This window comes from Schistocerca piceifrons, chromosome 2 (assembly GCF_021461385.2).
Source record: "Schistocerca piceifrons isolate TAMUIC-IGC-003096 chromosome 2, iqSchPice1.1, whole genome shotgun sequence".
NCBI classification, from domain to species: Eukaryota; Metazoa; Arthropoda; class Insecta; order Orthoptera; family Acrididae; genus Schistocerca; species Schistocerca piceifrons.
This window is the reverse complement of record NC_060139.1, coordinates 471,356,804-471,379,525: the sequence shown is the minus strand read 5'-3', so window position 1 is coordinate 471,379,525 and position 22,722 is coordinate 471,356,804.

Below are 22,722 nucleotides of genomic sequence, written 5' to 3'. Positions count from 1 at the left end.
ACTGTAATTTTTTCGATATGGTGACATTCACAGGTAACAAAATACACCCACACACATACAAAACAAAGGAACACACGATGAGTAGAAAGTTCATCAATATCTCCTAAATTAATAAATGCATATATACTGTATTAGTGTGCACTATTGATATTGATTAGAAAGTTCGTCAATATTTTCAAAAAAGAATAGTACTATTGATATTGTTAGGGGGTTTCTCAGTATCCTCTAAATTAATAAATGATTCGAAACTTTTAGTGTGTACTATTGATATTACTTCGCATTAACACAGCAGAAGCAAAAGACGAAAGATAAACGCACAGAGACAGTTGACATCACTACACCGCTAAACACACACACGTTCAACTTACAGCGAAAACTGGAGGTAAAGTGTTGTAATCAGTATGGGTGAAACGACGCCGAAAATCGGACGTCTGGAATATGGAGACCGAGTAAACATATCTCCAGGACTACACACATGGACTAGCATCACCGAAAATCGTAACACCAAACGATAATTTGATCACATGAAACATGTGCTGCAGAAGTTGCTTCTAACTTGAAAAACAAAGAATAACACAAGAAAACGTAACATAGCAAAAAATGGTTCAAATGGCTCTGAGCACTATGGGACTCAACATCTGTGGTCATAAGTCCCCTAGAACTTAGAACTACTTAAAACTAACTAACCTAAGGACATCACACACATCCATGCCCGAGGCAGGATTCGAACCTGCGACCGTAGCGGTCACGCGGTTCCAGACTGAAGCGTCTTTAACCGCACGGCCACACCGGCCGGCGTAACATAGCAACATACTTGTAACTACTGCATATTATATTATCATATATATAAAAACAAACAGGTCACTGAAGATGCTTCATAATTAAAAGTAGCGAAACGCGTATGGCAAATAACAGTCCTCCATTTAGATGCAAAGACGGAACATCCCTCCATGAAATTTGAAGCAACTTGTGGTAAGGTTTTGAATGTGGGCTGGAACCCGAGGATACGTTCGCTTCAGTTCATTCAAGGAAGAAATTTTTGCTCTCCCCTTGTCTGTTACGACGATAACCTATCTCAGATTTCTTAATCGTCGGAGACGAGGAAAAATAAATACAGTACGTCGCAAACAGCAGTGTAAGCAGTGTTTAAATCTTCTAGATAACGCCGTTATTTCTCTGTTTGTTTTCTTTATTTATTTACAATTCTACTACGGGAGTCATAAGTCCATGGTCCTAGAACGCACTGCAAGGAAATGGTTCGGCCACAACATCTTCGGACACCATCCAGAACGAGTACCGTCCGTTATATTGGGCTGAGATTTGCAAAACTGTTAGTATCCATCAACTAAAAACAGATACCAGGTGGAAGTGGTATAAAGTTGTTAGCAAAACCATTCCAATAAGCAGCCAGCTACATGCTATTCACCTAACCGGTTCACCCAACTGTGTAAAATATAAGAAGGAAGACACATTAACACACAGATTTATAGGGTGACAATTACTGAACTATATGAAATAAAATCGTCATAAATCTGAACGGTTTACGTTAGGACGTTCAAACTGCACGGTAGGCCGCGGGGCATGATGGGAATTAGTATGGTATATATGGTTTGGTTTAGCGACGAAACCCACTTTCATTTGGATGGGTTCGTAAATAAGGAAAATTCGCGCATTTGGGGTATTGTGAATCCGCATTTCGCGACCGAGAAGTCTCTTCACCCTCAACGGGTGATGCGTGGTGAACACATGCAGCACAGCCAAAGAAGTATGGCAGTGGCTTCGAGGAAGACTGCTATCATGCTAAGAACGGCTATACAACACATTCATATAGAACAGGTACTATGGGGAGTTGTAAAGTGATTTCCAATCCATAAACACAATATGACTATCGGGTGAATTTGTTCGTTGAGTAATGAGCGTGAACAACCCAGAACTCTTGAAATTCAAATATAGACTAGGAACAGTGTGTGATGTACTGTTAAAGAAACGAAAATATAAAGATATTTTTGTTAACTATACAGTGGCACGATATTCTCGTGCTTAGTACTGCAACCATTCATTTCTTTAATATTTCGATGTCTTTAAGAACTGTAATATTCAACTATAAAGCAACAGTCAGAATATATACATAACTTTATATAAAGGCTGTGATATAATGCAATCTAAAAGAAAGACTGGATTTTCAATGTTAAATAGTAGAAAATGAAATACTGCATATTTGGGAAAAATTTTGAAAATCAGAAATTGCATTTGTAAATTGAAGAGATTCAAGAATGAACGCTATAACAGCACCATGTGTAAATTAGGGCAAACGTTCATACAGCTCTGTTTTACGTACTGTATTTGCATTATTAACATTTTCTCGACTACGTAGAGTGCAATAGCAATTGAAGGTTAGCTTCTCAAACTACGTAACGTTACACATGCAGAACATTGTAATAAAATAAAAAAGCATTACTTGGAGCTAAGGCCATCTCATTAATAAAAACCAAAGAACGTCATATTCACCAAGATACGTGGCTGATTGGCCAAAAATAATAAAAATGTTTACTGCTTGTTTCGACCGCATATAGCAACAGATACAATAAAAATTCAAGTTAGTATATTTAACATACCGTAGATAATCTGAAATCGTCAGTAATAGTTAGATGGCATCGGTGACAAAATGTAAACAGTAGGGCTCTTTACAAATAATGGTCATTACTGTCATCAACGATCAAATTCCATATACAGGTATTTCACCAAAATATCTGTAAATATCAAATGTGCATTCTGCATTATGACAAGCTGATTACTGTTTTGCCGTCAATATAAAAATAATTAATTACACAGTATCTTTATTGACAATTAATCGACAGTGACTGTAAAAGATATGAAAAAGTTTTCCACAGGCCACTATCAGTCTCAAGATGTTGTTACCTAACATAAGTTATTTAATAAAGTAACGTGTTTCGTAGTACAAAACTGATCTTCAGCCTACAATGGCAATACAAAAATACTGCCTTTGTAACCTGAAGATATGTTTGTACCTCGAAACATGTTACTTCATTGTATAACTTACGTAATACAACAACAACATTGCCGGCCGTGGTGGCCACGCGGTTAAAGGCGCTACAGTCTGGAACCGCGCGACCGATATGGTCACATGTTCGAATCCTGCCTCGGGCATGGATGTGTGTGATGTCCTTAGGTTAGTTAGGTTTAAGTAGTTCTAAGTTCTAGGGGACTGATGACCTTAGAAGTTAAGTCCCATAGTGCTCAGAGCCATTTGAACCATTTGAACAACAACATTTTGTGAGTGGTAACGGTCTCACAAAAACTTTTGTCATACTTGTCATAATAAGAGAAGAGCCATGCATAATGTAGTGTACTCAACGCTAAAGAATAATAATTTGTTGCCAGGAAAGGAGATGCTCTGAATCTAATAGTGACGCCCCAGGCTTCGGATGCTAGGTAAGGGTTCACAGAGCAGGTCCCTTTCAGAAGTATTCACTGAAACTGCAAGCGTGCTACCAAAACACAACTGACACACAGGAGACTTGAAACTTCCTGGCAGATTAGAACTGTGTGCCGGACCGAGACTCGAACTCGGGACCTTTGCCTTTCTCGGGCAAGTGCTCTACCAACTGAGCTACCCAATCACGACTCACGCCTCGTCCTCACAGCTTTACTTCTGCCAGTACCTCGTCTTCTACCTTCCAAACTTAACAGAAGCTCTCCTGCTGACCTTGCAGAACTAGCACTCCTGAAAGAAAGGATGTTGCGGAGACATGGCTTAGCCACAGCCTGTGGGATGTTTCCAGAATGAGATTTTCACTCTGCAGTGGAGTGTGCGCTGATACGAAACTTCCTGTCAGATTAAAACTGTGTGCCGGACCGAGACTCGAACTCGGGACCTTTTCCCAGGCTGTGGCTAAGCCATCTCTCCGAAATATCCTTTCTTTCAGGAGTGCTAGTTCTGCAAGGCCTTCAGGAGAGCTTCTGTTAAGTTTGGAAGGTAGGAGACGAGGTACTGGCAGAAGTAAAGCTGTGAGGACGGGGCGTGAGTCGTGCTTGGGTAGCTCAGTTGGTAGAGCACTTGCCCGCGAAAGGCAAAGGTCCCGAGTTCGAGTCTCGGTCCGGCACACAGTTCTAATCTGCCAGGAAGTTTCATATCAGCGCACACTCCGCTGCAGAGTGAAAATCTCATTCTGGACACAGGATACTTGTCACGTAGGTTAATACTGCTGCAATTGCAGTGGCTGCGTTTTCCCATCGGCCCTCTTGTCGCCTGCAGAGGAGAGATGTACAGTTTTTGCAAAAGTGAAGTTGCGGCCGCGAGCAGCTGCCGCCCTGGGCAGGTGGAGGCGGTCGACTTCCGCCCACGTGTCTGCCGCGCACGCGCCGCCACGTCCCGATACTCGCACTGACAGGCGCCACGGCCGCGCCAGCTGGAGGGGCGCCGACCGCCAACACCGATTTCATCCCTGTGACGTCCGGCTGATACCCGCCACACCAGGCGACTCTTAACTTTTACACGGGGATTGTATTCGCCTCTTCACACAAGTTTTGAGATATATCGAGGCAAAGATTTTACTCGCACACACAGCTGCTAAGAGGCTAGACGTCCTCTCTGGAACTTTTGATAAACATAAAATCAAACTGATGAACTCAGCTTTATTCGAAATTTGTAATGCTGAAGCGAACTTGGTATTCTTACACTGAAGCGCCAAAGAAACTAGTGTAGCCGTACGTATTTCAAATACAGAGCTATGTAAACAAGAAAAATAAGGCGCTGTGGGCGGCAAGTGTCTGGCGCAGTTGTTAGATCAGTTACTGCTGCTACAATGGCAGGTTATCAGGATTTAAGTGAGTTTGAATGTGGTGTTATAGTCGGCGCACGAGCGATGGAACACAGCATCTCCCAGGTAGCGATGTAGTGGGGATTTTCCCGTACGACCATTTCACAAGTGTATCGTGAATATTGGAAATGCTGAGACCGTAAAAAGATTCTACGACGGAAGAGAATCGTTCAACGTGACAGAAGTGCAACCCTTCCGCAAATTGCTGCAGATTTCAATGCTGGACCATCAACAAGTGTCAGCGTGTGAAACATCACCTATAATGCCTTTCGGAGCCGAAGGCCAATTCGTGTACCGTTGATGACTGACGACACAAAGCTTTACGCTTCGCTTGGTCCCGTCAACACCGGCATATTGGGCTGTTCATGACTGGAAACACGTTGCCTGATCGGATGAGTCTCGTTTCAGATTGTATCGAGCGGGTATGGAGACAACCTCTTGAATCCATGGACCCTGCTTGTCAGCAGGGGACTGTTGAAGCTGGTGGATACTCTGTAATGGTGTGGGACGTGTGCAGTTGGAGTGATATGGTGCCCGTGATACGTTGGATACGACTCTGACATGTGACACGTACGTAAGCATCCTGTCTGATCACCTGCATCCATTCATATCTGTTGTACATTCCGACGCACTTGGGCAATTCCAGCAGGACGATACGACACCCCACAAGTCCAGAATTGCTACAGAGTAGCTCCAGGAACATTATTCTGAGTTTAAACACTTCCGCTGGCCACCAAACTCCCCAGACATGAACATTATTGAGCACATTTGGGATACCTTCCAAGGTGCTATTCAGAAGAGATCTCCATCTCCTCGTACTCTTACGGATTTATGGACAGTCCTGCAGGATTCATGGTGTCAGTTCCCTCCAGTTCCCTTCAGACATTAGTCAATGCCACGTCGTGTTGTGGCACTTCTGCGTGCTCGCGAGGGCCCTACAAGATATTAGGCAGGTGTACCGGTTTCTTTGGCTCTTCAGTGTGTATCTACGCAAGGGAACGATTACCCTTTGGAATTCGATGAGAAAAAAACCGTCACCGTTAAAACCGACATAAATACAATGCCTGACAAAAGAAGAGAAGCAGTCAGAAAGGGTGGAGGAAATTAAATGAAAACTCACTAGTTAGTGAGGATGTGTGATGATGTGATTTCAGTGATTACAAAATCGAGCTAAATTCTTCACTTGGCAGCATGAGTCCACACGCCAGTATTACATTGCATTCGCTGTGTCCCAGATGCATGCACTGATTCGATTGGGAAGGTTGTCATAAAGCCGTTGTATCCTTTCCTGAGCAAGATGGCCCACAACTGTTATAACTGGTACTTCCTATTCTGGATAGCTGCCCGTGGGAGTGCCTCAATATTGCATGGAAAGTTCACAGACGCACGTGCCATGTGTGGGCGACCACTGTCTTGATGAAGAACGGCACTACGATGCTGTTGCTTGAGAGGTAACATAAGGATGCAGGATGCCCATGACATATCGTTGTGCCTTCATAGTTCCCTCTGTCGCTGCCACTGTGATCTGAATTTATACCCGATGGCTAGCAACTTCGTGACTTCAGAAGTAATATCACTGTGCCTCTCCAAAACTTTCGGAGCGTGGGACTCCTCAGGTGGCCGCATACTCGCTGACGATGGTCACCCAGGGTAGTACAGTACCGCTATTCACCGCTGAACACAACACGACAACATTCATCAGCACTCCGTGCTTACCAGTCACTGAACTGTTCCAAATGTTGTACAGTTCACAGAACAAGTTCGAATATCGCACCATGAACGTCAATGCACTTTTGCGTTCTGATGGTAACATGTTGTGTTGCTTGTTCAATTACCTGTGGTTGGTTCCTAATCAACCCAGCAGCGTCCATGATGCGACGAAGCAGTCCATCTCGTGTATTTACCTTCACTTTGTGCACCTCTGATTTCATCCAACCCCATAAACAGAAATCTAAAGGTCTAAGGTCGGGTGATCTTGGAGGCCAGTAGTTAATAGCACCGCCACGGCCAATCTAGCGATTAGGGTAGATGCTGTTGAGATGGTCCCTCACACGTAAGGTAACATGTGCAGGGGCACCGTCATGTTGAAAATACATTCCAGTTCGCTTGGCTAAAGGAACCTCTTTCAATAGTTCCACAAATGAATTTTCCAAAAAATGCAGGTACCTCTCTTCCACCAATCGCTGGTTGATAATAAATGGACCTATCAAAAAGTTACCAAACATTTATGGCAAAACGAACTTGGAAATTGCTATCAACTGAAGCGTGTATATTTTCCCGTGACCATCGATGTTTATTGCGTGTGTTGTTTATTTCATGTCGTGAAAACTGGGCTTCGTCAGTGAATAGTATGTATGGAAGCAAATGACTAATCTCAATTACCCAGTGACAGAATTGAAGTCGTTGCGCACTGTCACCAACGTGGAGACCTTGGACACGCTGTATGTGAAATGGATACAAGTTTTCCGCATGTAATGTTTCTCATACACGTGTCTGTGGGACATTCATACGCAGGGACATTCTTCGTATGCTCGTACCGAGACTTTGCTCAACACTTGCGATAATTTCTTCCTGTTCTTGCAAAGTTTCATGACATGCACGATGGGATGAAAAATGTCTACATGGAAGAGAGCCTGTTGCCCGCAAAGTGATCTGGTAATCGTCGAGTCGGAAAGCGCCTGTGGTATTATTCTCTTGCAGCGATAGCACTACCGTCGCAGAAGCCATAAACATACATCATATCTGCGTATTCCTCATTACTGTAGATGTGTGGCATTGTTAGCAGCGCTTGTACGAACACAGTTAACACCTTGCACTACACAGCTAACCTGTCCGTAGCCGGTACACTACACAATGCGGCTCACACGGCCCAAGTGCGCAATCAACGGGCGATTGTACTACGTACGTCACATGAACATAATACGTGGTAGGTTGCAAGCGTAAACATGGCATATTACCCGTGCATTGTTTGCAAGAAAATCGCATTGCGGTTCAGATGTATCGCGTATATTTTCCCATTGTGCACATCAGTTTTGCAGAGTTAAAGTTCCTTTCAATACCCATACATACCTAACGAAGTATTTGCGGACCTACCTTCATATAACATTTTTTGTTCCTTTCCTACGCAACACCGTGTACATCGTGATCATTGTTCTAAATGGTTCAAATGGCTCTGAGCACCATGGGACTTAACATCTGAGGTCATCAGTCCCCTATAACTTAGAGCTACTTAAACCTAACTAACCTAAGGACATCACACACATCCATGCCCGAGGCAGGATTCGAACCTGCTACGTAGCAGTCGCGCGGTTCCGGACTGAAGCGCCTAGAACCGCTCGGCCACCGTGGCCGGTTGATCATTTTTCTCTCAACCAACACTGCAGGTGTGAGATCAGTGTAGATCGTGATTCGACACATCATGTTTCCGCACTTAGATGTTGTCTGATACTACTCCGCTCCTCTGCTGAACGGCGCTCTAGTAAACGGCCTTCAGTGGCGTCAAGACGTACTCTGCTCGGATCACTAAACACAAGCCCAACCATTCGCCACTCTAGCTGCGTCTGTCACTACAGTACTGGAGAACGAATTTGCGGCTGTGAGACGTGAGACGGAGTATGGCAAACGGTTCCTGCCGCTACTAGATGACGGAAGCGCAGCATACAGTGCAGTGTACATGGCAATTTTTTGTTTTTACTCCATCCTTGTAATGGATGGTTGCCAATACTTCAGCTGTTCAATATGAAATGAAAATTGAAACATCTGCAACCATCACTTTTACGTTTAACTTACTTATGCAACCAGTTTCGGTGTTCCGTTAATACTGTCTTCGGACTCCGTGTCCAAAGTAAATTGGGAGGAATTCAATCTCGTGTGCTGTCATAACAAGAGCCAATATTATGTAGAGGTCTACGGACATTAGTTATTTAAAATTGGCTGCTGTTATGTTTGCACGAAATAGGATTCCTCCCAATTTACGTTGGACAACGAGCTTTAAGATGGCGTAATGAAACACGGGAACTGATTGCATAAATAAATTAAATGCAAAAGTGGCGGCTGCAGGTCTTTCAGTTTTCATTTCATAGACATTATTGTCGCAATTCTGTGTGGTCTTCGCTTTGTTGAGTTTTGTTTCGTTCTTCGTTAACTCCACATGTCACGTCTGGTTTCATGTACAAAAACACACTGCATGGTAAAGTCAGTGCTGTCTGCCAACTAAGTCGGACGATATGAAGATGGTACATCGGTGACCATGCAGCTTTCTTAGAATGAAATGATAATTAACTCAAGACCTTAAGCTGTCGACAGGCGTTGATATACATCAACGGGGACAGTTGAAAATGTGTGCCCCGACCGGAACTCGAACCCGGGATCTCCTGCTTACATGGCAGACACTCTGCCCATCTGAGTCTTGATTTAATTATCATTTCATTCTAAGAGAGCTGCATGGTCACCGATGGTATGTGTTCTTTCGGACATGTCCGAAAGAACAGGTACCATTTTCATATAGTTAAGGCTAACCGGCCATTGACTTCCTCCTTCTGTACTGGATACACATGCATTGCCCAAACGGGACTCGGTAAGATTGTCTGCCGCGAGTAACGAGTGTAATGGGCAGGGGCACTACGAATGTAGTGTGTGGACATTAAGTGGGGAATGTGGGTCTCACGGGGAGCGTGCAAGGGATAAATCCCTGCAGTCACACTGTCCTCTGTGCCCTCGGTGGCTCAGATGGAGAGTGTCGTCTGCCATGTAAGCAGGAGATCCCAGGTTTGAGTTCCGGCCGGGGCACACATTTTCAACTGTCCCCGTTGATGTATATCAACGCCTGTCGACAGCTTAGGGTCTTGATTTAATTATCATTAAGTCAAACTAGGTTGACAGTGAGGGAAAGCTTTAACGGGTGTTCTTAGATTTCTGGTTTACACGACACTGTCCTTGCGTCCATCAATCGACAGTGATGAGCGAGTGGTGTTCAAATGTGTGTGAAATCTTATGGGACTTAACTGCTAAGGTCATCAGTCCCTAAGCTTACACACTACTTAACCTAAATTATCCTAAGGACAAACACACACACCCATGCCTGAGGGGCGCGTGACTGCTACGGTCGCAGGTTCGAATCCTGCCTCGGGCATGGATGTGTGTGATGTTCTTAGGTTAGTTAGGTTTAAGTAGTTCTAAGTTCTAGGGGACTGATGACCACAGATGTTAAGTCCCATAATGCTCAGAGCCATTTGAACCATTTTTTTGCCCGAGGGGGAAGTTCTAGGGGACTGATGACCACAGATGTTAAGTCCCATAATGCTCAGAGCCATTTGAACCATTTTTTTGCCCGAGGGGGGACTCGAACCTCCGCCGGGACCAGCCGCAGCGATGAGCGAGTGGACAGTGTCGTGTAAACCATAAATCTGGCTCATTTTATGACTGCACACGAGTCAAGATTCCTCCCAATTTACATTCTTCAATGTGCCTGAAGTTGGTGTGATGGAACACAGAAACTAGTTGCATAAATAAATTAAATGCGAAAGTATCGGTTGCGAATGTTTCAATATTAATTTCATAGGCATTGTTGTCGTAATTCTGTGTGGTCATCGCTGTTCTGAGTTTTGACCTGTGTGTCGTTAACATCTCACGTAACGTCTGTTTTAGTATACAGACATCGACCATACGCTGAACTCAGTGCTGTCTGCCAACTACGTAAGGCTAGGATGGCAGCGAGGTAAAGGTGTGAGCGACTGTGGAACACTTATTAGACGCTGTATCGAGTCAAAGAATTGCACGTGTACCTTCCTCGTACTGCCGACACCTACAGTGATACCCAACGGTCACCACGTCCAACGCATTTGGCATTTTTTAGGCTGGACCACCCAATCATAGCACATTAACTACAAGTCCTTGTTGATTCATTTAATTGCATGAACTGTGTTCGTCGATGTTGTCCTGGCACGCCTAAAATGCTTAACAATAAAAAATAGTAGACAGTTGTTTCATCAACTGAAGTACAGTTACTATGAGCTTAGCGTATTTATGTTTAGCTAGAATTTCCCACTGCCAGCAATTTGGCACTCTGAATCATCGCCCATACTGCACTGTGTCAGTGTTCCATGCAAATAATCTGATATTTCTGTGTCACATCTTTAGATACTGGTATGTTCATTATTCATTTTTCGCTGACTGTGAGTGTAGAGTATCGCAGCTACCGTTTCAATAGCTTGTATTCATATTTCTGCGCGTCTGGCGCGCTGCTGAACAATGGCTCGACGTATAATGATAATGTTCGTTTCTAAGAATGTTTCACAAGGATAATTGTGCTAATACGTGTGTGTAATTTGCTGTAAACTGTCACAGCGCTCGCTTCTGCTTATCATATGTTGTTCCGTAAATGTTTTGCGGCTTTCGTATTTCGAAAGTTATTGTTTCTACCTACAGCTTGAGAAAGGTATCCCGCGCTTCGGTAACTGTTAAAAATGTCTCATCATCATTAGCAAAAGTCACGTAAGCTTCCGGAATCCTGTAAGCAACTGCATCATCCCTGTGGTATTTAAACAAATCGAATAAAAAGTAATTCTTTATTAACAAAAGTACGCATCATATAAAATATGTGATTCGATGCATGATTTCTTGGTAGCGAGGACGCAGCAAGTTGCCTTGGATGTAGAATCATCAACAGAAGTAGAGGTAACTTCATGCATGCCCCGAGGTACTCTGTGGGGAGGCTGGCAGTTGATGTTATACTGAAGACTCTCAGTCAATATTAATACCAAAGTCAACTTTTGTAGACGATTTTGGTTTCTGTAGTGACGCTTTATCTGAGAAAAGACAGCACAAAGATCCAAGCAGATCTTCACAAGATTCCAAAGTGTTACAGTGATTGGGAAGTGATTTTATATATTCAGAAATGTAAAATTGTGAACGTTATAAAACGAAGTAATGTAGTTTCTTGAGACTACAATATCAGCTAATCTAAACTGGCATCAGTCAGCTCAAACAAATACGTGGGTATAAAAATATATATGAATTTGAAATGTGATGATTACATAGGCCCGTCGTAGGAACGGTCTTCTGTTCATTAGTAGAATTCTGAGAAAATGCAATCAATCTACAACTGAGACTGCTTACAAATCACTTGTGCTTCCCATCTTACAGTATTACTCAAGTGTGTGACATTCATATCACATAGGACGGGATAGAATGTGTACAAAGAAGGGCAGCATGAATGGTCACGAGACACTTCAGCTCCATACATATCGCTCTCATTGAGACCGCGGAAACCATATTAGACGCATTAGAGAGTGAGCACAGCCATTTAAGTAGTCGTTCTTCCCGTGCTCCATGCGTGATCGGAACGGGAAACAATACAAACATGTGGTGCCATACTAAGTACCCTCTGCCGTGCACTTCAAAGCGAGTTGCAGTGTGTATGACATCAGAAACCGTATGACATACTATCGTATGAGTTACACTGTTTCTCCAAATATTCACTATCATACTATCGTATGAGTTACACTGTTACACTGTTTCTCCAAATATTCACGCTGCATATTGTCGTTGCTTGTGCAGTTTGCAAACTGAAAGTCGGATTGTTCAGTTCTGTCGTCAAATATTCGCACAGAGAGATAACTTTAAGATAATAGCTGCCACTCTAATGCCGTTTTACTGAAAAGATAGCTGATACGGCTATCAGTACAGAGTAGCGGCGAAAGCATCAAAATTCATCGAGGCTCTACGGCCCGATGGACTCCGTGTCATAATTTGTACGGAATTTTTAACTGAATTGGGTCCTCTTTTAACCAACAAATTATCATAAATTCTTTTTCCAGAGAAGTATTCACAGCGATTCTACATCTACATGGATACTCTGCAAATAACATTTAAGTGTCTGGCAGAGGATTTATCGAACCACTTTCACAATTTTCTATTATTCCAATCTCGTATAGCGCGCGGAAAGAACGAACACCTGTTTGGTGATTGGAATTTCGTGAGAAGATTCCGTTGCAACGAAAAACTCCTTTCTTTTAATGATGTCCAGCCCAAATTCTGTATCATTTCTGTGACACTCTCTCCCATATTTCTCAATAATAGAAAACGTGCTGCTCTTTTTTGAACTTTTTCGATGTACTCCGTCAGTCCTATCCTGTAAGGATCCGAGGCCGCGCAGCAGTATTCTAAAAGAGGACGGACAAGCGTAGTGTAGGCAGTCTCCTTAGTAGATCTGATATGTTACATTATCCAAGTGTCTTGCCAATAAAACGCAGTCTTTGGTTAGCCTTCCACACAACATTTTCTGTGTGTTCTGTTCAATCTAAGTTGTTCGTTATTGTAATGCCTAGGTATTTAGTTGAATTCACGGCTTTTAGATTAGACTGATTTATCGTGTAACCGAAGTTTAACGAGTTCCTTTTACCACTCATATGGATGACCTCACACTTATCGTTATTTAGGGTCAACTGCCAATTTTCGCACCATTCAGATATCTTTCCTAAATCGTTTTGCAATTTGTTTTGATCTTCTGATGACTTTATTAGTCGGTAAACGACAGCGTCATCTGCAAACAACCTAAGACGGTTGCTTAGATCGTCTCCCAAATCGTTTATTTTAGATAAGGAACAGCAAAGGGCCTATAACACTACCTTGGGGAAAGCCAGAAATCACTTCTGTTCTCTCCTATGGTTTGTCAGATGCATTTTCTCTTGTGTCTCGACTGATATTTGCAGTTTCGTTTTTGCAACGTGTAGGTGGAGCCAGCGCAAACAAATCCTGCCCATTACGTCTTTCATTCGACGGCCAGCGTCCACAGAAAGCTTGGGTTTGTTCCCCGTTACAAACAGAAAGATTTTTAAATCGGAGTTTTACGTGTCCATTCAATAGAGCGGTCCCATATTAGCTTGGCGCGTTACTCGTTTAATCGACGAGAATTAACAGGAACAGTTAACGACGAATAACGGGTACTCCAGCTGCGACTGAGCAAGACTTCTGCATGGTGGCACCAGTCAGCGCGGGCCGTCGTTGCTGAAGTACTGTTATTCTTCGTGTTCTACTGTCCCTATTAATACATATCGGTAAAACAAATATCGCAATAGACTAATTTGGGACATCTCTACCGAACTGGAATATAACATTCCACTTTAAAAATCATTTTATTTTTAACGGGAAATAAACAGACGCTTTCCATCGCGCTGGGCGTAGTAGCATGGAAGACACGATGAGCGATATTACTTTGGGCTTACTCCAGTTACACATTGCAAAAACGTCAGTGAAAATGCGCCTGACGACTCTAAGGAGTGTGTGCACTGTTTAATAGCACAACGCACAACAAAAAAGGCATCAGAACTAATTCATAGAACTAGCATACGATGTCAGTCACCTCCTTATTTGTTGCAAAATTCTATATGAGAAAATGAAATCAAAAGATAGTGACCTGTGATTCGGGATGAGATGCTCCGACAGGACGAATTCTTTCTGTGAAGAGTGGCGCTCTGTCCGAAACAACTCCTCACATCACAGGCAGTTGCAAATTACTCGTCCAGAACACGCTATCAGATAGTCACCACGTTATATCAAAAGACCGTGGAGACCGCAGTGCATTGAAAAATTAAAATGCCTTACTTCGAAAACATGATATCTCCTAGCTATGACCACACAGATTTTTAGGTCTAAGCTGATTGCATCGTTCTGAATGAAAGAGTGGTCTAACATAATAGACTAGATATAATTGTTGTACACCAGAAACGAGACTAGGTATCATTATTGTACACCAGAAACGGAGAACTGTCCTCATTCACATTTCAGTTATCAGAAACTCGAAGATAACGTAATGTAAAAGATAGAAATACGAACAAGACATTGATCCGTATTATAAAAATGTATTTGTGTGTGTGTTTTTCACCCATCTCCTACTAAACCAGTGGCCCGGCTTCAACCAAACTCGGAATACATATCCCTTACTGTCAGACAACAATGACTGTGTGGGTACTTATTAAAATTCAAGAGATGTTTCGTCATAAACAGTGAGATGCGTGCAAAACTGCTGCATTTTGCGTGACGTTTAAATGTATTATTTCAGTGCTACTTACCGTATTCGCCATAAATTTCGCAAACATATGGCGCTAAATGTACCTTCAAAAGTACCGGGTGATCAAAAAGTCAGTATAAATTTGAAAACTTAATAAACCACGGAATAATGTACATAGAGAGGTAAAAATTGAAACACGTGGTTGGAATGACATGGGGTTTTATTAGCACAACAACAACAACAGCAAAACGAAGTTCACAAAATGTCCGGCAGATGGCGCTGGACAGCAAAACGTCAGTGACTGCGCGTGACAATCGTGTATAAAAGGAGCTGTAATGAGAGAGAGAATCAGATGCGCCAGCAGTCGCAGCATGTTGACGTTACCTGAAAAGGCGCTTTTAGTGAAGCTGTATTATCAGAATGGGGAATGTGCTGGTTCAGCGTTACGATCCTATCGCCATAGGAAGGGGATTCGAACGGGTAAAGGTCCGTTGACAAATGCAGCTGTGGCGAGAATGATTTCGAAGTTCGAAGCCACAGGTTGTTAGACGATAGACCCCGTAGTGGCCGACCGAGCACAAGGCGTAATGCTACTGAGACAGTTCAGGAAGAAATGGAGGCGTCTATGCACGGGGAAGTCAGCGCTCGTGCAGTCGCACGTCGCACCGGCATTCCATACACTTAGGCCTACCCTCCGATACTATCCGTACGAAATCCATCGGCATCATGAACTGTTACCTGGCGATTTAGTGAAGCGGAGGGCATTTGCGGTATGGGCGTTTCAAAAGATGGTGGAAGATGACGATTGGTTGAGTAACGTGTTGTGGACGACGAAGCTCATTCCACGCTCCGAGGGTCTGTCAACGCCCACAACGGCAGAATTTGGGTTACCGAAAATCGTAGAACTGTCGTGGAAACTCCATTGCATGACGAGAAAGTCACGGTATGGGTTGGATTTACCACATCTACCGTTATCGGGTCTTTTTTCTTCGAGGAAATGCGTGATTCTGGTTTTGTAACTGCTACCGTGACGAGTGAGGTGTACGCCGATATGTTACAGAATCCCATCATCCCCAGCCTGGCTGATAAACACCTGCTGGAACGTACGATGTTTATGCAGGACGGCGCTCCACCCCATATTGCTAGACGCGTGAAAGATCTCTTGCGCGCGTCGTTTGGTGATGATCGTGTGCTCAGCCGCCACTTTCGTCATGCCTGGCCTCCCAGGTCCCCAGACCTCAGTCCGTGCGATTATTGGCTTTGGGGTTACCTGAAGTCGCAATTGTATCGTGATCGACCGATATCTCTAGCGATGCTGAAAGACAAAATCCGACGCCAATGCCTCACCATAACTCCGGACATGCTTTACAGTGCTGTTCACAACATTATTCCTCGACTACAGCTGTTGTTGAGGAATGATGGTGGACATATTGAGCATTTCCTGCAAAGAACATCATCTTTGCTTTATCGTACTTTGTTATGCTAATTATTGGTATTCTGATCAGATGAAGCGCCATCTGTCGGACATTTCTGGAACTTTTGTATTTTTTTGGTTCTAATAAAATCCCATGTCATTCCAAGCATGTGTCAATTTGTACCTCTCTATCTACATTATTCCGTGATTTATTCAGTTTTCAAATTTATACTGTCTTTTTGATCACCCGGTATCTAATAGTACCACACATAGTTCAGGAGATATGACGTCATAAACATCAAGGTACGTGAAAAAATGTCGCATTGTGTATGACTTTTAAATTTATTACTTCTTTACTACTAAGACACTCCTACACTCAATTAAAGGAAAAGCCCGACGCATCGCAGCGCTTTTGACAGCTTTCAACTGTGAAGTTCAAACGATTGTAGGCGAAAACGATAGCCGTCTATAGAGTTATGAAGAGGCGTTGCTATTTAGACGTTTACAAAATCGCGTTCTAGACACGCGAGGCAGCTGCGCACAGCGTACAGAAACAATCCGGGATCAAATGTTCAAATGTGTGTGAATTCCTAAGGGACCAAACTGCTTAGGTCATCGGTCCCTAGACTTACACTCTACTTAAACTAACTTACGCTAAGAACAATACACACACCCATGCCCGAGGGAGGACTCGAACCTCTGGGATCATGTTTCTTAATTTTAATACTGTACTTATACATTTACACGACATGCATATTTCTTTGTATGGTTGGTTGGTTGGTTTGGAGAGAAAGGGACCAAACTACAAGGTCATCAGTCCCTTCCTTTGTATGACTGTTTCATAATTTCAAAGATGTTTTCACAAATACATGGAAATGGGTGTTTTTCTTACTTCACTTGTTTTCGTTTCTAATAGAAGATTGGCAAAGTGAATACGAGGGCAATGCCTGCTTTGTTAGCAGGGTTCAAATAATGGAAAAGTGAAAGTTTACTGATGTCGAAATCCTTCCAGTCATTGTATGAAATAGATGATACGTCGCTAAAGACTTCCAGAAAAATCCATCGAAAAGCCCGTGATGCTGATTGTGACTACGCATTGGATTGCCCGAAATTTGTAGCAGTGCAGTCCTTCAGCACCATACTAATCATATTTCCTGCATGTCTTGTTATTAGCAATGTTTTAGTTACCAGTTTTACTAATGCCCCAATGTTTTTCGTCAGTGACACACTTATATTTACCAGGCATAATGCTTTTCTGTTTCTTATCCGTAATTCTTTCCCCTATGCTCATTGTAAATTACGCAATCCTGTAAACATAATTTCTTAGAGGGATTGGTCCCGAAATGAAATTTATAACTACTGCAGTAGTAATAATAATAACGTTATAGTAGTAGTAACGGAAGCTGCATCTCACTACACTGTCGCTCACAGATCCATCCCCATGGTTTATGTTACAGGTCTGAATAGGGAGTACCAATGAAACATAAAAAAGTGAAAACTCGTAAAATCACCCTACTACTGACGAACACATGAAACAACTGGTAGTTATGTAGAGACACTGTTCCTGTGTGTTCAGCCCTCCTAGTTCCGTGCATCTGCTATGATCCAATGCACAGAGAATAATGTCCAGTATAGAGGCAACAAATGCAGGGCATGGCAGGGTTGTGGTATGGAATGGGTATGCTGTGAGTTGTGATGATACTGAACGGGGTATTGCTCAGAAAAGTGGCCCTCACATCGACGCTTTCGGGTGGCGCAGTGGGCTTCTTCTCCTAACTTCATACAGTTTTATGAAATACTGTTAATAGTGGTCGAAAAATATGGATGTACACTGGCAGTAGTTAATGAAATGTTATAATATTTCTTGAAAAGAAATTGTTCCATGTCCTTTATACTTACAGGAGGAGGCAATATAAAAATATAGCTCCATAGAACTCAAATGGTGTAATGATGAGGATGATAATAGTCGTCTCTTTTCATCCTCATGGTCATCACAGTTACCTTGCTAATTTTCAACAGTGGGAATTATCATCTTAGAACATCCAGCAACCTACTGGGATTAATTACTACCACAATGAACGATACCGTTAGGGTCTTCCGAGACCTATTCGGACGGAGTCACACTAAACGATAGTGGTCATATAAAATGGTTGCAGGGACCTAGCCAGATGCGTTTCCTTCGGTGAGATCGTAAGAGGGAAGGAAAACAATTACAGGGACTACACCGTGATTCACCTTTGGAAGGAGGAAATCTGGAAAGTACCCTTGGCCCATGTTTTCTCTAAACGTGTACATCTAATATGATGGGACAGAGAGTAAAAGTGAACCTCACGACTTCATCGATAACTGTAATTTATCTTCTGCTTTATATTTGGCAGCCGAAATTTTCTATAAAATCTCTGTACTGTGATGACACTATATAGCCCTTGTAGCTTCGTGAATGTTACAAAAAAATGTGTGCTCTGGCAATTTTCACGAATATGAAGTCTGCAATACCGCACGTGGTAATAGAATAACATAATAATAGGACGATCGCAGGGGTACTGACACTCTAAGATTTTTTTGGAGATATTATAGCAGAAGGAAAAGGAGGCAGCTACTATATTCTACAAATATATCAGAAAAAAAACTCTGGAAATGAGGTGTTTGTGTATTGGGTGCACATCTTTTTTGTCTAAGCTTTAATGTTGATCGTGTTATGCGATATTTAATGAGTAAAATAAGAATCATAAAATGAAGTACGATTCAGATGATTCCTATTGAAAGATATTTATTTTTTCCCTCTCCTCCTCACCTCAGTTAATATCGTATGAATTTTTTGTTCCTTTTTGTTTTATCAGTGTCTATTACGACTTCAGAAATAATTTTAGATGGATATATATTTTCCCGTTCTTGTTCATAAGGCAACTTTGGATGTTCGCAGTGATCACAGATTTACGGCCACGACGGCCGCTATTCGTTTGTGTTCGTTGTTGTGAACGTTTTTGGAGGTAATAAAATCTGTATTTCCAGCTAATGGGGTAGCTCTGATGACTAGACGAAACGAAAACTTTTTCTGTTGATTGTGCGCTCACTTAAAAACCTATTATGCATATAGTAAGCGTTATCTTTGACACTGGGTTGCGTCATTCACTGAAGCCTACTATGATTCTAGAACGTTGAGTGTAAAATGATAACCTTACCGTAATCAGAAGACGTACAGCTCAGTATAATGTATACTTACCTACGTCCACTGTATGTTTTCTGCAGTAAAACACACCGTAACACTTTAAAAACACGACCTTGGAGAACATTAAGCTTTCTACATTTATCGCGTCATTTATACTTCTTAACCCATCTAACTGTGTGTGGCGGTCGTGTACTTGGAGAAACAGAAAAAATTGCCCGTTTCCTTGTTCCATTTGCCAGTGGTGTGTGGGAAGACCAACCGACGGTGAACCTGCTGCGTATGATGTTAATTTTCGTGTTGTGCTCATTTTGTGACATGTAGGCCTATGTGGTAGGAAATAATGTAATGTTTAACTCTACTTGGAACGTGCTGTCTTGTAATTTTAACGGTATAGTTCTCCAGGATACTAAACAGCTGCTACCTGAGTTTGATTAGCATTTTCCTGACTCCTTTATGCATACTAGACGATCCTCTGACGAGACGTGCTGCTATTCTTCCAAATTTCTCTATATCCTCTGCTAATCTTTCTAGTTAATGATCACAGACTGAAGAAAAAAAAGTCTGAGCACTACGGGACTTAACTGCTGAGGTCATCAGTCCCCTAGAACTTAGAACTACTTAAACCTAACTAACCTAAGGACGTCACACACATCCATGCCCGAGGCAGGATTCGAACCTGCGACCGTAGCGGTCGCGCGGTTCCAGACTGTAGCGCCTAGAACCGCTCGGCCACTCCGGCCGGCTCACAGACTGAAGAGCAGTAAATAAAAAACTTAATAAAACTCTAACTGCTGTCTTTTATATTGATTTTACTGTGTGTATGTACGTTTGAAAGTCGCAGTTTCATAATCAGGGCTTTATCTTTTTATGTCAGGGCCTGAGATCTCAACGCGCCAGAAATGCATTGTGTGTGGAAGCTGTCGTGCGTATGGCTGCCATGTAGAGCATTATTCAAGAACTTGCCGACTGACTTATTTGAAGCTAACTCTTTCATAGATGAATGATATTGCCGCAGAATTCTTCTAAAGAATCTCTGTTTGCCATCTGATTTCCCTATAACTAGTTTTATTGGATTGTACCATTTAAAGCTGCTACCAACTCATATTGAAAGATATTTTGCGGTTGATACTGTTTCCATTATTTGATCGCAAATACTCTAATCAAACAAAAACGAGTTTTTTCCTCCTTTTGTGAGTGATACGTTACATTAGTTTATGTTGAATGTCGATTGTCAGACCTGGCACTGACGTCGATTTTTAAGCTGGTCGTAGGTTGTGTTCAAAAAATGAACAGCATAGAGACAGAAGTGATGACACTTTCTGCAGGACCTGACCATCATTTTGCAGGACAATCTTCAAGCATGTACAGTGCAAGCTGTTACTGATTTGTTTGACTGATGGGGCTGCTAAGTGCTATACCACCTACTGCACCCCCCTGACTTAAGCCCTCGTAAGTTCAACTCGATTTCTAAACTGAAGGAAACACTTCACGGCATTCGCTTCAGAACTGCTACAAATTCGTCGGGCAACAGACAGCGCCGCTCGAACTGTCAACACAAATGGCACTGCTAAGAGTATCCCACGGCTTCCACATCGCCGGCAACGGGTTAGACACAATGCTGGTGACTAATCTGAAGGTCAGTAAAATTTTGAAACAAGTATCTATTTTGTACGAGCTGTAAATAAATAGTTGCCACTATTAAAGTTCCAACCCTCGTAGATATCCTCGGAGTAGTGAAGCAACTTAAATCGTTTGATAAAAGCAAGTCTTCTGATCAAGACTGTATACCAGTTAATAGCAATAGCTCCATACTGAACAATCATATACAACCGCTCGCTCGCCGAAAGATCCATACCAAAAGGCTGAAAAGTTACACAGTTCACACCAATATCCAAGAAAGATGATAGGAGGCATCAACTAAATAACAGGCCCATATCATTAATGTCGATACGCAGCAGGATTTGGGAACATATATTATGTTCTAACATTATGAATTATCTCGTAGAGAACGGTCTATTGCCACACAGTCAACATGAATTTAGAAAACACCGTTTTTGTAAAACACAACTACGCAGCTCTTTACACACACGAAGTATTGAATGCCGTTGACAAGGGATATCAAACTGATTCCGTATTTCTAGATTTCCAAAAGGCTTTTGATGCTGTACCACACAAGCGGCTTGTGGAATATCGTCTCAGTTATGTGACCAGATTAGTGATTTCTTGTCAGAGTGGTCACAGTTCGTCAGAGTCAGGTCGACAGGTCAAAGCCATCGAGTAAAACAAAAGTGATTTCTGTCGTTCCCCAAGGTGGTGTTATAGGCCCTCTGTTGTTTCTTTTCTATATAAACGATTTAGGAAACAATCTGAACAGTCGTCTTAGGTTGTTTTGCAGATGAGGCTGTCGTTTATCGTCTAATAAACTCATCAGAAGATCAAAGGATATTGAAGAACGATTTAGAAAAGATATCTGAATGGTGCGGAAATTGGCAATTGACCCTAAATAATGAAAAGTGTGAAGTCATCCACATGAGTGCTAAGAGAAATCCGCTAAACTTCGGCTACACGATGTTGTTGTTGTTGTCGTCTTCATCCTGAGACTGGTTTGATGCAGCTCTCCATGCTACCCTATCCTGTGCAAGCTTCTTCATCTCCCTGTACTTACTGCAACCTACATCCTTCTGAATCTGCTTTGTGTATTCATCTCTTGGTCTCCCTCTACGATTTTTACCCTCCAAGCTGCCCTCCAATGCTAAATTTGTGATCCCTTGATGCCTCAGAACATGTCCTACTAACCGGCCTCTTCTTTTTGTCAAGTTGTGCCACAAACTCCTCTTCTCCCCAATTCTATTCATTACTTCATCATTAGTTATGTGATCTACCCATCTAATCTTCAGCATTCTTCTGTAGCACCACATTTCGAAAGCTTCTATTCTCTTCTTGTGCAAACTATTTATCGTCCATGTTTCACCTCCATACATGACTACACTCCATACAAATACTTTCAGAAACGACTTCTTGACACTTAAATTGCCATTGCGAGTCTACGTTTTATATCTTCTCTACTTCGGCTATCATCAGTTATTTTGCTTCCTAAATAGCAAAACTCCTTTACTACTTTAAGTGTCTCATTTCCTAATCTAATTCCCTCAGCATCACCCGACTTAACTCGACTACATTCCATTATCCTCATTTTGCTTTTGTTGATGTTCATCTTATATCCTCCTTTCAAGACACTGTCCATTCCGTACATTTCTTCCAGGTCCTTTGCTGTCTCTGCCAGAATTAC